The 13,536-nt window shown below is 40.5% G+C and overlaps 1 protein-coding gene across 4 annotated transcripts in view; it reads left to right on the top strand.

Annotated features, from left to right (window-relative positions):
• Positions 1–13,536, top strand: part of Inpp5f (inositol polyphosphate-5-phosphatase F) — a 147,884-nt gene that overhangs the window by 121,505 nt on the left and 12,843 nt on the right. The gene's annotated exons all lie outside the window — the stretch shown is intronic.

Raw genomic sequence — 13,536 nt, 5'->3', positions numbered from 1 at the left:
TGAATTTCTAAAAATTTGAGTTGGCCCACTCCTGCCTGTGGCTGGCTGCATAGGTTTTACCCTAGCTGTTCCACCTGTGTAGGTTTATTGTGTTGATGCACAAAGTGAATATAATAAGAGGTACAATGGTACTTGTTATTTTTATTGGTTACAAAATGGTCCTGGCTTTTTTTTTTTTTTTTTTGTCCTCGAATGCCTTCAGGGCACTTTTGGCTGGCTGGAGTGTTGTGGGGATCGAACTACAGCAACCTGAGGCTGCCAGCATAGTGGAGGCAGCCACTTAAAGAACTGAGCTAGGGCCAGGCCCCCTGGTCCTGGCTTTTTATAAAATAAGTAGGCCAATTAATACTTGACTTTTTTTTAAAGCATCCAGTGTAAAGTGAATCTTTATCAATGAACAGCACTATCTAAATTTATCTCCCAGATTGAATGCTTACTTTTAGGCTGAAATCTAATGTGATTATGTTTAATATTACAAAGAAACATTTCTGAGCTAAAGCACTATGTTTAATTTTATCTTACACACACATATGTGCATATATTTCATGAATTTTTAATAGAAGGGGCATGTAAGCTTGAAAGTATAGTTAAACACATTTATATGTGTTAAAATCTATAAAAGGCTTTTACTATAGGTTCATAAGGAAACCTCATAATTGTAACCTCATAGATGATTTTACTTTGATATTAAATACTATAAGTGAGATTCACAGACTTTTAGAATGAAATGAAGTTTTCCTCACACACCTTAACACAAAATTTCTGTTAAGTTTTTTTGTAAAACATTTTGATTCATGTGCTTTAGTAGTTTTTATAAACAGAAGCAATCCAATTTAATGCAGTGTCAAAAAGAGGTAAGTTTTGGGGGCAGTTGTTTGTTTTTTGGTATTTTGTTCTTCTATGGAGTATTTTTAATATTGGGGATTGAACACAAGACTTTGCACTAAGCTACATCTCCAACTCTAAGAAGTAGTATTTAAATTACTCTTTAGATGTAATTGTAGGTAACACCTATATTTAGCTTGAGTTTTCATTTTGTACTTCAATTTTTATTTATTTATTTTGGTACTGGGGATTGAAGCCAGGGCTTTACAATGTGCTACGCAAGCACTGTACCACTAAACTATATCCTGAGCCCTGTACTTCAATTTTTAAAAATCCTCAGGTCATGTTTTGTTTTGTTTTTTCTTCTTTTTGTGGAACTGGAGATCAAATTCATGATCGTGTGCTTGCCAGGCAGGCACTGTGCCACTGAGCTATATCCCCAGCCCTTAGATCATGTTTTTTTTTTTTTTTTTTTTTTTTGTTTGTTTGTTTGTTTGTTTATTTGTTTCTAGTTTGGGATAAATTACAATGGGACAACCAAAAAGTTTATTTCTTTGTATCCATCGCCACCGCCACTTCACTGACCTAATGCAGGACCTCATGCATAGATGCAAGCACTTTACCACAGAGCTACATACCCAGCCCAAAAAGTTGATTTCTAATGCTGGCCACCATTTTGCTGGATCACACTGTTCTTGGTTTGATTTACAATCCTACCATTCATTTATTTGTTCATTCATTCATTCATTCATTCATTCATTCATTTATGTAGGTTGTGCTAGGGTTGAACACAGGATCTTGTGTAAGGATCCATTGGTTTTTCAATATGATCTTTTGTACCTGAGGAAAAATGGCAGCAGGAATGAGGAAAAGATAGATGAGGAGATAAGAGGCGGGTTAGGTGGTAGCCCATCTGCCTGATTGATGAGAAGACGCCCCGAAACCCCCGCAACAGCATGTGCATTTATTTATATCTTTGTAAAGTTAGTAATGTGACACAAAGTTGCCTAGTGACTAATAGCTGACATTAACCAATCAGGATGCTTGTCTCACAACTGAGGTAGCTTGACTGCTTTAGGCACTGAGGCCTAGTCCCACTTTCACACATTTGACCAGTTTTCCAGCTTTCATGGCTCCCAACATATCTCCCTTTTTTATTATGTGAGTGATGGGTGTTGAAGAAGCTGTGTTTGGAGAACTCTTTAGAAGACCTTTCATACTTGACGCCAGGCCAAAGATTTTTGGTACTTGAATTCAGCAGTGTAACCCTATATAGTCCAAAAGTCCATGACAGTAGTGAGTTATCAGTGCAGCTGGCAATTGTCAGAAGTTGTTAGTGACTTGTGCCTTTTACAGCTTAGCATATTAATATGGCATTACTTTTCATGTCTTGTGACAACCTAGGACTTGTGGGCTGTCAATGGAATCTATGGGGGCACTGCAACAGGGATTGCCCAGTCCTGTAGCTATTCCTTTACATTTTTCCCTTATGGTGATTGATTTAAAAGACTTTCTTTTCATCCCTCTCCACCCTGAAGATAAAAACATGTTTTGCTTTTAGTTTACCCTGTATTAATAATTAGGCCCCTATATGCCACTTTCAATGGTGTTGTGTACCACAAGGTATGGTGAATAGTCCAACTCTGCGCCAAGAGTTTGTGGCTACAGCCATTCAGTCAGTATGACAGGCTTAGCCATCTGCATAGATTATCTATTGCACAGATGACATTCTTAGGGCCAGCCAGAAAGCTCAGTGGATTAAAGTGCCTGCTGAGGCAGATGCAGGGACTGGGGTTTGATCCCCAGAGTGCCATGCTGGCCCCACCCCCAAGATGTGCTGAGACCCCAGTTGAGAATGGGTGTGGTGGCACATGCCTGTAATCCTAACCCTTGGGAGGCTGAAAACAGGAGGGTCACTATGAGTCCGATCTGTGTACTGAGACCCTGTAGACCCTGTACTAAATACATAAAAAAATAAAAAATAAAAAAACATAGACAACATTCTTTTGGCACATGAATCCTGGTCCATCTTACATCAAATGTTTATCTGCAATGTAGGTCTAGTGATAGCCCCTGAAAAGGTGCAAACTATGGCACCCTTTTCATATTTGGGACACTAGTCAACAAATTGTTGTTTAAATCAATCACCATAAGAGAAAAATGTAAAGGAATAGCTACAGGACTGGGCAGTCCCTGTTGCAGTGCCCTCCTCATAGGTTCCATTGACAGCCCACAAGTCCTGTCGCAATCTTCATCTGAAGATTATAATTTTTTTTAATTATAAAAATTGGGGTATTCCAAGGGCTGTTGGAGTGGTGTAGGTGCCCTGCCATCATCTGTTCATATAACCAGTATATGAACTGCTGTAATCTTCTTAGTGAGTGGTCACTGATCAACCCAAATGGGATCATCAGACATCCAAGTTATCTTGGATGCCATCCATGGAGTCAGAGAAGAGATCAAGGCCCCTCCTGAAAATGTGAGGATGAGTAGCCTATGCCAAGATATTCCCTTTTAGGAATAACTAGAAGAGGTTATTTTTTCCCTTGATTATTTTTATCCAGCCCTAGAATGGGAAGGAAACCTTGTTGTAACATCTGATGAGTCATCAGGGAGTTAGGACTGGCCAAAAATGCTTCCATACCCTGTAATAGGTCGTAACACCATAGATTGCCAGGTATATGAGGGAGCACATAAGGAGAGAAATATCCAGAATGGCCCTCTGCATTCCTGTTAGCAACTTAGTGCTTCTGCTAGGGTAAAAAACCTTGCTCACCCCTAGTAAATCTGTAATGGCCATATCTAGAGGCTGTGCTTCAGGCCAGTGGTCCTGAACAATCACTGAAACATCTGCACCTGTGTCTAATAGCTCTTTGCTTTTCCTTAGTCAACTCCATCTTGGGACGATTTTGTTTAATCTGTTGAACCCAATAAGTGTTAAGAGATCCAAAACCCTTGAGTTTTTTCCCTTATTTATAAATTTTGCAAATTTGTCCAAATGAAAAATGACCAATTGAGCAACAGGAGTGTCTGGGGTGATTTGAGCAATGGTCTGGGTAGACTGAATAATAACCTTGATTTCTCCTGTATAATCAGGATGGATGACACCAGGCAAAACCTGGAAACCTTTTAAAACGAGACTGCTGCTGCCTAGCAAGATTCCCACTGGGGCATAGGTCCATGGACTCCAGTAGGAATAATTTGTGGCCCCATTTCAGGAGTCAGTTGGAATCTAGAGGAGGAACTGAGGTCCAAGCCTTGGTTGTTGGTTGTTGTTTGTTGTTTGCCAGAGGTCAGAGGTGCTTGTTGCGGGGAAGGGGAGAGCACCCCTCATTATTTGATGGGGCTGAGGCTGGCTCCAGTAGACGTTTCCCTGAATGGGGCTGCCTTCCACATCAATTTTTAGATCTACATTCACTTTTCCAATGATACCCTCATCTATATTTTGTACATAGACTAAAAGTTTTCATTGAAGAGACAGATAATGTTTGTGTTGCCTTTGATGCAGCAGAACAGTGTCAGGCTAAGTGTCCTTCATCTCCACAATGGCAATGAATAGCTTTGACTTTTCCATTTCTTCCAGCCTGTGAATGAATAATGTGAGTAATAGCTGCTGCCTTGGAGCAGCTGTATATATGAGGGGCCAATTTCTGCACAAATCCAAATCATCTCAGGCAGTGTAGCTTGCTTTTTGTAGGCTCTTAAAGCCTCTTTACACCATTATTTGCATTTTCGAAGGCCAATTGTTGAAATATTAATTTGCTGGCTTCTTTGTCACTTATAATTCTCTCACTAGTTTACAGTAAACATGCAGCAAATCTTGAAAAGTTTTATCAGGGCCCTGCTGAATGGAAGCCAAATAGGGGGTGCCTCACCCTTTGAAGCAAGTTCCCTCCAGTCCCTAAGGGCAGCTATCTTAGTTTGTTCATAGATTTGCAATGCAAAGGCCATTTGATTGTTTGTGCTAGCAAAATCACCTTCCCCAAGTAGTATATCTTTTGTAGTGGCTAAATTGTGAACAGCATTTTGAGCTGTCTGGTTCATGCAATATTTGAAGAAATTTCCTTTCCACAATAAATAATCTCCTGGGTACAAGCATGCTTTAGCTATTCCTTTCCAATCATTTGGGGCCATATTGTCCTAGCATTTCTACTAAACTCAAGGTAAAAGGAGCAGTAGAGCCATAAGTAGCAACAGCTTGTTTTAGTTCTTTTTTTTTTTTTTTTTTATGAGCAGAATATATTTATTGAGAGAAAGAAGGCTCCTGTCCCGAAAGAGGGCGGGGGGGAGTGGGTAGTTCCCCCTAGGAAGTTGTCTCTTGCAGAGACTTTTATAGAGGAAAACCATGTGGTGAGGCGGGTCTAAGATGGTGGAGAAGACATGGGAACTTGCTTAGTTGGGCATGAGGTGGGACAAAACTATGGTCAACCAATGAGATTACAAGCATCATTGCTCAGATAAAATTGATTAAATCCAGTATCAAATGGGAAAGCGAGTCACGTAGCAAGTGGGCATGAATATGGAACAGGGTCTCTTCCTGTTGGGGGTTGGGCTAGTGATTCATTTGGGTTCTTTCAAGCCGATTGATACTATTTAGGATATCAATCCCTAATGCCCATCCCTAGGGAAGTATGTAGCTGTGCTTCCTCTTTTTGTCTTGGTCTTGAGGTGTGGCCCATATGGGAGTGTCTCTCTCTTCCAAGTTGCAAAGTCACCTTGTCTTCCATCTTGTCTCCTTGAGAGCCTGGCCCTGTCTGACTGCCTATAATATTTCTATCTAACTCGGCTGCCTACAACATTCCCCCCTCTGAAGAAGTAACCTGAACTGCATTGAGGGAACTATGGGTGATGACCACTCTGGCTTCTTCAAGGTGAAACGGGTCGTAGTTGTTGACTGGCAGTCAGATATATTCTTCAGAGGTTCTATCTAAAGGCCTTCAATAGACACCAGGCATTTTCATTATAGCTTTGAATCTGAAGACAAAGGCAAAGAAACTATTAAACATATATTGGCCAAATAAAAACACTAGTCAGAACATTTCGTAGGCCCATTAGCAGATATCTCTTAAATGTGAAGTTTAATCCTTTTTTCTTCCATGGGCATTGGGTACTGTCTCAAACAAACTGGCCTTTCCTATTATTACTGGGGAACATGAATTACTGGGCATAGGGAAAACAGTATTTTCCTGTTTTCAAGTGGGCCACTGGTGGGGTAACTACTGACAAATCTGTATAAGCAATCTATTGAAAGTTGAACAGTATTTCTCCTTATATTGGCAGTTAACATGGGTTCCCTCAGGCTGAGAGGGAAGATACATGTCCACCTCAATCTGAAACTTCCTCTGACTCTATCATAAACACTTTCTTTTTCCTTCTCTAGCAGCTGCGGACATTTCTCCTTGAAATGTCTCTTCTCTCTGTCTGGCTTTCCTGTAGCCTGCTAGTATCCCCATTCTTATTTTCCATCTATAATTCCATTCTGTATCCTTTCGAGAAACACCTCAACTGAGACCAGTTCATTCCTGAAAACTCTTCTTACTTCTACAGCTTGTGTCAGATATCTGGGGCCCACTGAGCAACATATAACCTTTTGGTTTTAGATTTTACCTGCATGATTACCTGGGTTTTGGTATCTTCTAGAAATAACAAATTATCTGAGAGATTAGAATGTATATAATCAAAGCATAAACATTCGAGCTAACAGGTACATTTATAAACCTTTTTGAGCTCTAGCAGTCATAACTCACTAGCTCTTAGACCCCTTTATTCACGGAGTCTGACATTTTGCTGTAAGTCCCTCTAGCTTTAGTTAAGAGAGGGCACATATGTATTAACTATCAACATGAAATACCGGAGTTTTATTAAAAATCAACGAGGCTTACATAGTCATCATGAAATACAAAGCATTTAGTCGTATTAAACTAATGTCCCATTCAGTGTTTTGGATATGGCCCCCATGGTAAGCAAGGGGCACTGCCAAGGGATTTTTCCTTTCAACGCTGTGGCTCTGAGTTTTACATCACAAATACAACGCCTGGCTCTATCTATAGGCCCAAAGCTATTGGACACTGCATAGCCAGTTTCTTTAGAACATTTTTATGCTGACAGGTTATCTGTCCTTGGGAATCTGTTTTAATTAGTGAAATACATTGTCATACACATGAATAACAATATATTACATTTGTAAAACATCAGTCTCAGCATCATCATTTAGTAAACAACCTGAATATATTGTATTACCTTAGTTATAGCTAAAGTAATATATCTTCTAAAGTCTGTTTTTATTGAGGTACAATGACTAGAAGGAAGGTCAGAGCTGGAGAAGGACAAAGAGACCTGTGCCAATGTCCAGCAGTAGGCTGGGTTTCTTTTCCCTCCTATAGTTATGATTACTCAGGGCTCCTCCGTGGAGATGGCAGATAGCGGTAGCAGTCTGGCCAGAGGGAAGAGGCAGGCCCAGGGCCCTTCAGTCCTTCTGGACCACCTGAGAAGCTGAGTCTGAGCTCCGGGCCCTCTGCCTCAGAGTGCAGTCTCACTTTTAGTGGCTGCCTTGGCAGTCAGGGCCTGGCTTGTGGACCTCTTAAAGCAGTCCCTCTTATGATGGATGGCCTGGCTTCTGACAGCAGTAGCAGATGAACGTCATCATCGTTGAGCTCTTCTTGGAGCCCAGAGAATCAAACATAGGGTCTGTTTTGAGGCTGCAATCATCACAGCCATTTTTTATCTCTTTGTTTTCTCTCCCTGGTTTTCTCCCAGTTCCAATTATAGGACACTTAAAACAGTTTTTACCAAAGTGTGAAATGAGCTGTCTGGAGCAAAAGCTATTGTTTGTAGCTCTTCAACTTATCTGTAAGAGTAATCTTTCTGTCTATTGAATTAACATCTCACAAAGTATGCTTTGCCAGTCCCTCTATTAAACATTTTAAGAAATCAGAGGGGTGTTCATCTTTTCCCTGATGAATAGCTAACATTTAATAACTGAAGGCTTGGTTCTAGTTCTTAGACTTTCAAGAATACACACTTGAAAGAAAATGTCTTTTCCATTCTTCTGCCTGGCTATTAGCATCAGGGCTTGGACTGGTTGGGCTCCAGTGGAACAGGTAATTCCACTGGTTGTCCATCTTTTGAGTCCTTCTAACTATATAATATTCCTCTCCAAATGTAATAGCACCTTGTAAGGCTGCCTGCTTTTCATAGAAGTCAAAGCTTGGTTTAAGATTAACATTACATCTCTCCAATCTAGTTCGTAAGTCTGAATAAATCTCTAAAAGACATCAATGTACTTATCAGGGTCACCTAAGGCACATGAACTCTGGAAGTTCCAAATTTCCTATTTGCTTCTTTGAAAGGTAATGTCCTTGAGGATCTTGCCTAAACCCAGCTGAGAATGGGTGTAGCCTTGTAGAGGCCTGGATTATAGCTGTTTTAGAAGTCCACACCCTCTAGACTAGAAAGGCAAATAGGGGAAACCTTACTTTCACCAATGGTGGGTGAGGCTGAATTGCCTGGTTCTCCTGTTGCTCACATCTACATTTCAAAACTTAAGTAACAATGACCTTCTTTATGTAAACCAAATCTGAACATAAGACATTTTACCATTTTCCTTTTTACATCATCTTTAGTTATAAACTAGCATCACAGTTGATACTTTCCTCTTCATTTCATTTAAACGGCTCTTTTTAACATGTAAGGATCAAATGTCTTCTGGTGCCTAATGAAGCACACTCTAAAGGAGTAAGAGTCTTTGACTGTGAGGTAACCTGGAATTCAATAGAAATTACCTTTCTGGGCATCCCCACCTTTTCTCTAATTGATTCCTCCACCCAGGCGTCCCTGAGTAGCCCTCTCCAGAGCAGGTGGATGCTCCTGTTGGAGAGAAGGGAGACAAGGTCCCACCAGCCTATCCACCCTCGAACTGGCGCATGATTCCTATCTCCTGAAATATCTTACAAACACTTCAATTACTCTTATTGACTATTTGTAAGTTACAATTGGTCTGGTGACCTGAATGTCTACAGAAGGAAGCATTAACTATGGCATAAAAGGTCAGTTAGAAGTGAGTACTTCTCAGGCTACAAAGATCACTTTAGAGATAGAACCATTGACTGGAGAGATTTGGCCCCGTGCACTGAGCCAATCTCCAGACACTTGATTTCCATCTGATCACCTAGGTGAACATTTCTAGCAACTAAACAAGATTTAACCTTGAAGTTCACAGGTGAAACATATTTATCATCTAGCAATCACATTTTACATGTTGTTAAGGACAATATAGCTGGCAAAAATCTTACTCTTAGTTAACACATAGGGCACAGATGTAAACTTCCCCTGATAACCACTATTTTTTTTTTTGGGGGGGGGGGCGGAACCGGGGATTGAACTCAGATCCTTGCATTTGCCGGTCAAGCGCTTATCCTACTGAGCCATCTCCCCGGCCCCTTAGCTTGTTTTTTGTTTTTTGTTTTTTTTTTTGATAACCACTATTGTAAACTGTCTCAGCCTTATTTCTGAAGTAGTGACCCATTAACTTGTTCTACTGAAAAGCTCAGGTAGAAGTCCTACTTTACTAGCAGAGAGAAAAATTAAATAGGTAAGTGGAGATCTTTCAGTGGTCAGGAGCCACTTTCCACCAAGGAACCTTTGGGTTTATAGCCTTCTCTCCTTAGGCATTCTTGGTTTCTTTTGGCCCACAAAACCAGAGATGTCTCCGGGAATCCAGCAGTTTCTCTGGTCAACAGTCCATCAGCCAAGTGCTTCAATGGGGATTCACCAAAGAACAGCTGGGGAAACCTGTCCTCTGCTTCAAAGAGTGGCAGCTGCTCTAGGAGCATTTACTAGCTGGCAGAGTAACCACTGTTTGTAAGTTCTATAAGGGATAGCTAAAAGCCTCAACAAGATTACCTAGTACTAAAAGTTTTAAAGTCCATAACTCATCTCTTATGCACCTAAATGATAACTAGACCTAGGAGAAAAGTTTGAATCTTCCCTCACACTAAATGTGTTTTAGTCCTATAAGTGTGCTGCTTTTGGAGATCGCTCCTTCTGGTGTCACCCAGAAGTCAGTTCTCTCCACTGTGTCTCAGGTTTAGCCTCCCAAAGGAGACCTGCCCAGAACACTAAGCCGGGATACGGCTTTTATATGTGTTCTCCTGGACGGGCATAGTACTCTTTGTCTCATCTGACCCAGAGACAGGGTATGTGTCCTTTTTCTAAAATGACTTCCCTGTCTTCGGCATTAACGAACACTCATTTTCTAAGGGCTTCACTTAGTTGAAACAGTCTGTAGTTTTCCTAATTTTACATGCCTCTAAAAGGGAAAGTACAAAGAGGTAGGAAAATTAGGAGTAAAGTCAAAGCAAGGAAACTGAAACAGAGCAGGCCTGACATTTCCTCTAGCATGTAGAGGGGGATCAGAACCAGTCCATCCCAGTGAAACCTGTCCTCCAAGTCTTTAAGAATGGTTGCCGACCTAATGTCATTTAACTGGCAAAAGGAGTCCCATGTTTCATATACAGGTATGTATATTTTCTAAGTCTGACCTGGCTAAAAGTTCCCATTTTACAGAAGTTTATATAAAATCCACTAGGAGGCTTACTAACATTACTCTAATGCTATGGTCTAAAATCGAGCAAGGAATACCAGTACATTTAGTCAACCAGTTCAAACATAACGTATATGAATACACAACAGTCATAAAATGTCCCATTAATGAAATATCATGAACTTGTAACATTTCCACATTTTAACTTAAGATTTACCAACAATATTTTGACCAAAATTTTACCAACAATATAAGAGACAAAACAGAAGCAATTGTAAGCAATTTTACCAGTACTATGTGAAGCAAAACTGTATGAGGCAAAGCATGAACAATTATGAGCAATGGACAAAGACATATTAACATTTGAAACATAAATTTGTTACCTAAGCAAGTCCCAATTCAGAATTTATGAAAGAAAAGCAAACTCATACCTCCATCCAATGATCTCGGTGAGAAACTCCAAAATGATCCAGGGAGAAAAACTGGTCTCGGGTAGGTGACCTCCAAACAATATAGGGGCATAGAGAAAAACGATTCCTGGACCTGACCTGCATGAGTTCATGTTCTCTAAAACCGAAGAATGAATTTTAGGAACAAACGGAGGTCATGAGCAGAGTATATTTATTGAGAGAAAGAAAGCTCCTGTCCTAAGAGAGGGACAGGAGGGGGGGGCAAGTGGGTAGTTCCCCCCCGTTTTAGTTCTTTTAAGATTTTATTTTATTTATTTTTATTTATTTATTTTTTTAAATTTTATTTATTTATTTTTGTTTGTATGTGTGTGTGTGTGGCCAACTCAGCCCACCAGGGGGCAGGGCTGGCTGGCATGTGGTGCTGGGGGATTGAACCGCGGTCCCTGTGCTTTGCTAAGCTTGTTCTAAGTAGGTGCTTTAGACCACTGAGCCATCTCACCAGCCCCTCTTTTAAGATTTTAAAAGACACAGCTTCATGAAGACGTACAACTTATCTCAGCTTATTAGGGACTTGAACTTCGGAAATAGAATAAGTATGTTGAAAACTCTCCATGGACTCTCCCACCCATCTGGCTTCTTTTATGCCAATTACAAGGGAGATAAAGAAAATGGCTCTACTTCCTGTGAGGCAGAAGTTCCAATCTGTGACTCAGCAAAATTTCTCTGAGCTGCCATGGCTAGGATTGTGGCCCATGGCTGTGTAAAACCATCAAGAGTTGAAAAATAAAATTTTTAGAGAAAAGGGCCAGGGAGATGGCTCAGTAGAATAAGTGCTTCCCTGGCAAGTGCAAGGGCCTGAGTTCAATCCCCGGTTCCACCAAAAAAAATTTTTTTTTAGAGAAAGTCTTCTCTGGTGGGGAAGGGTTCCTTTTGACTCCCGTTGCTCCTTTCTTATTTGGTGGAACAAAGCTAGAGGGTTCAAGCTCCTTTTGGGTGCCTTTTGTCTTTCCTCCTAGTCCTGCTTAGGCTTGGGACTTGATTGTAGAGGAGAGCTAGATTCTTTGCATTTGAAAAACCCCTTCTAACCACAATTCAGAAAACAAAAATAAATACAGAGATCAAGCATGCCACAGCCACTTCAACATACATATGGCTGTATGATTCTTGAGACTATTTTTCCCATTTTTAATTCAATATAATTTTTTCCTTTTTGGCTTCTCTCAAACCTATTTTCTCTCTTTTAAGATTGTTTTTCCCTCCGGCCCTAATGAACCAGTTTTTGGACCTAAAGAACCTGTTTCCCCAAGTTTCACACCTGATGTGCCAGTGCCAGGGCAGGCCTATGCTAAGTAGTGGCTGTACCCAATTCATTTCCCTCCCTTTGGAAGTGTTCCAGTTGCTCATACTTACCTTGTACGGAGTTTTCTGATTGGGCGCCAAATGTAAAAATCTGTTGGTCCTTTGTTGTGATCTGTTGTACTTGGGGAGAAATGGTGGCAGGAATGAGGAAAAGATAGATGAGAAGACAAGAGCTGGGTTAGGTGGTAGCCCATCTGCCTGGTTGGTGAGATGACCTCCACCCCCCATGCAGTTTTATTTATGCCTTTGTAAAGTTAGTAACATTTAACACAGGTTGCCTAGTGACCAATAGCTGACATTAACCAATCAGGATGCTTGTCTTAAGACTGAGGTAGCTTGCCTGCTTTAGGCACTAAGGCCTAGTCCCACTTTCACACATTTGACCACTTTTTCAGCTTGCATGGCTTCCAACAGCCTTGTACATACTAAGCACCATGCCACAGAACTGCATATTCCCATGATATCTAATATGTGCCAGTATGTGCTGGGTAGCAAGGGTCAGAACATCCTTCCCTTTGGTCACTGCTGTGTTGGGGATGTATTAATGGGGAATACTTCCCCAAAAGTAGAGTGCACTTTTCCTTTTTTGCAAGATAAGCTGAACACACACATGTAATTTTCATCATTATATAAAGTCTTGTATACTCTAGTTATTACACTCTATGCCACACATAGTCTCAGCCCTAAACAACCACTAATTATTTGTATCTTATAGGAATTGTCTGCCTATTCTGAACTTTGTATAAGTGAATAATACAATACATAGCTTATGTGACTGGCTGACTTCACTTAGCATGTTTTTCATGCTCTTTCACATTGTGGCATGTATCAGAATGTCAATCCAGTAGTATTCTTTTCTTTCTTTCTTTCTTTCTTTCTTTCTTTCTTTCTTTCTTTCTTTCTTTCTTTCTTTCTTTCTTTCTGTGTGTGGCCAGCTCAGCCCACCAGGGGGTGGGGCTGGCTGGCATGTGGTGCTGCGGAATTGAATCGCGGTCCCTGTGCTTTGCTAAGCTTGTTCTAAGTAGGTGCTTTAGACCACTGAGCCATCTCACCAGCCCCAATCCAGTAGTATTCTATTGAGTGGATATAACACATTTTATTTATTCATTTTTGGACAGGCTTTGGGTTATTTTCACATTTTGACCATTATAATGTTGCTATGAATATTTGTGTACAAGTATTTGTTGAACATGTGTTTTCAGTTCTTTCCAGTATATACGTAGGATTAGGCATTGCCAGATGACTTGATAATACTTTCTTGGGAAACTGCCAAAGTATGTTCCATCATAGTTGTACCGTTTTTAAATGTGTACCAGCAAAATATGAAGGTTCTAATTCTCCATTCTCCAACACTTATTTTCCTCTCATAAAAAAAGTTGTCAGCTAGGCATGGTTGTTCAT

The sequence above is a fragment of the Octodon degus genome, unplaced genomic scaffold, assembly GCF_000260255.1.
Source record: "Octodon degus isolate 3935 unplaced genomic scaffold, OctDeg1.0 scaffold00010, whole genome shotgun sequence".
In the NCBI taxonomy this organism is placed as follows: domain Eukaryota; kingdom Metazoa; phylum Chordata; class Mammalia; order Rodentia; family Octodontidae; genus Octodon; species Octodon degus.
This window is presented reverse-complemented; position numbering and strand designations above follow the sequence as displayed.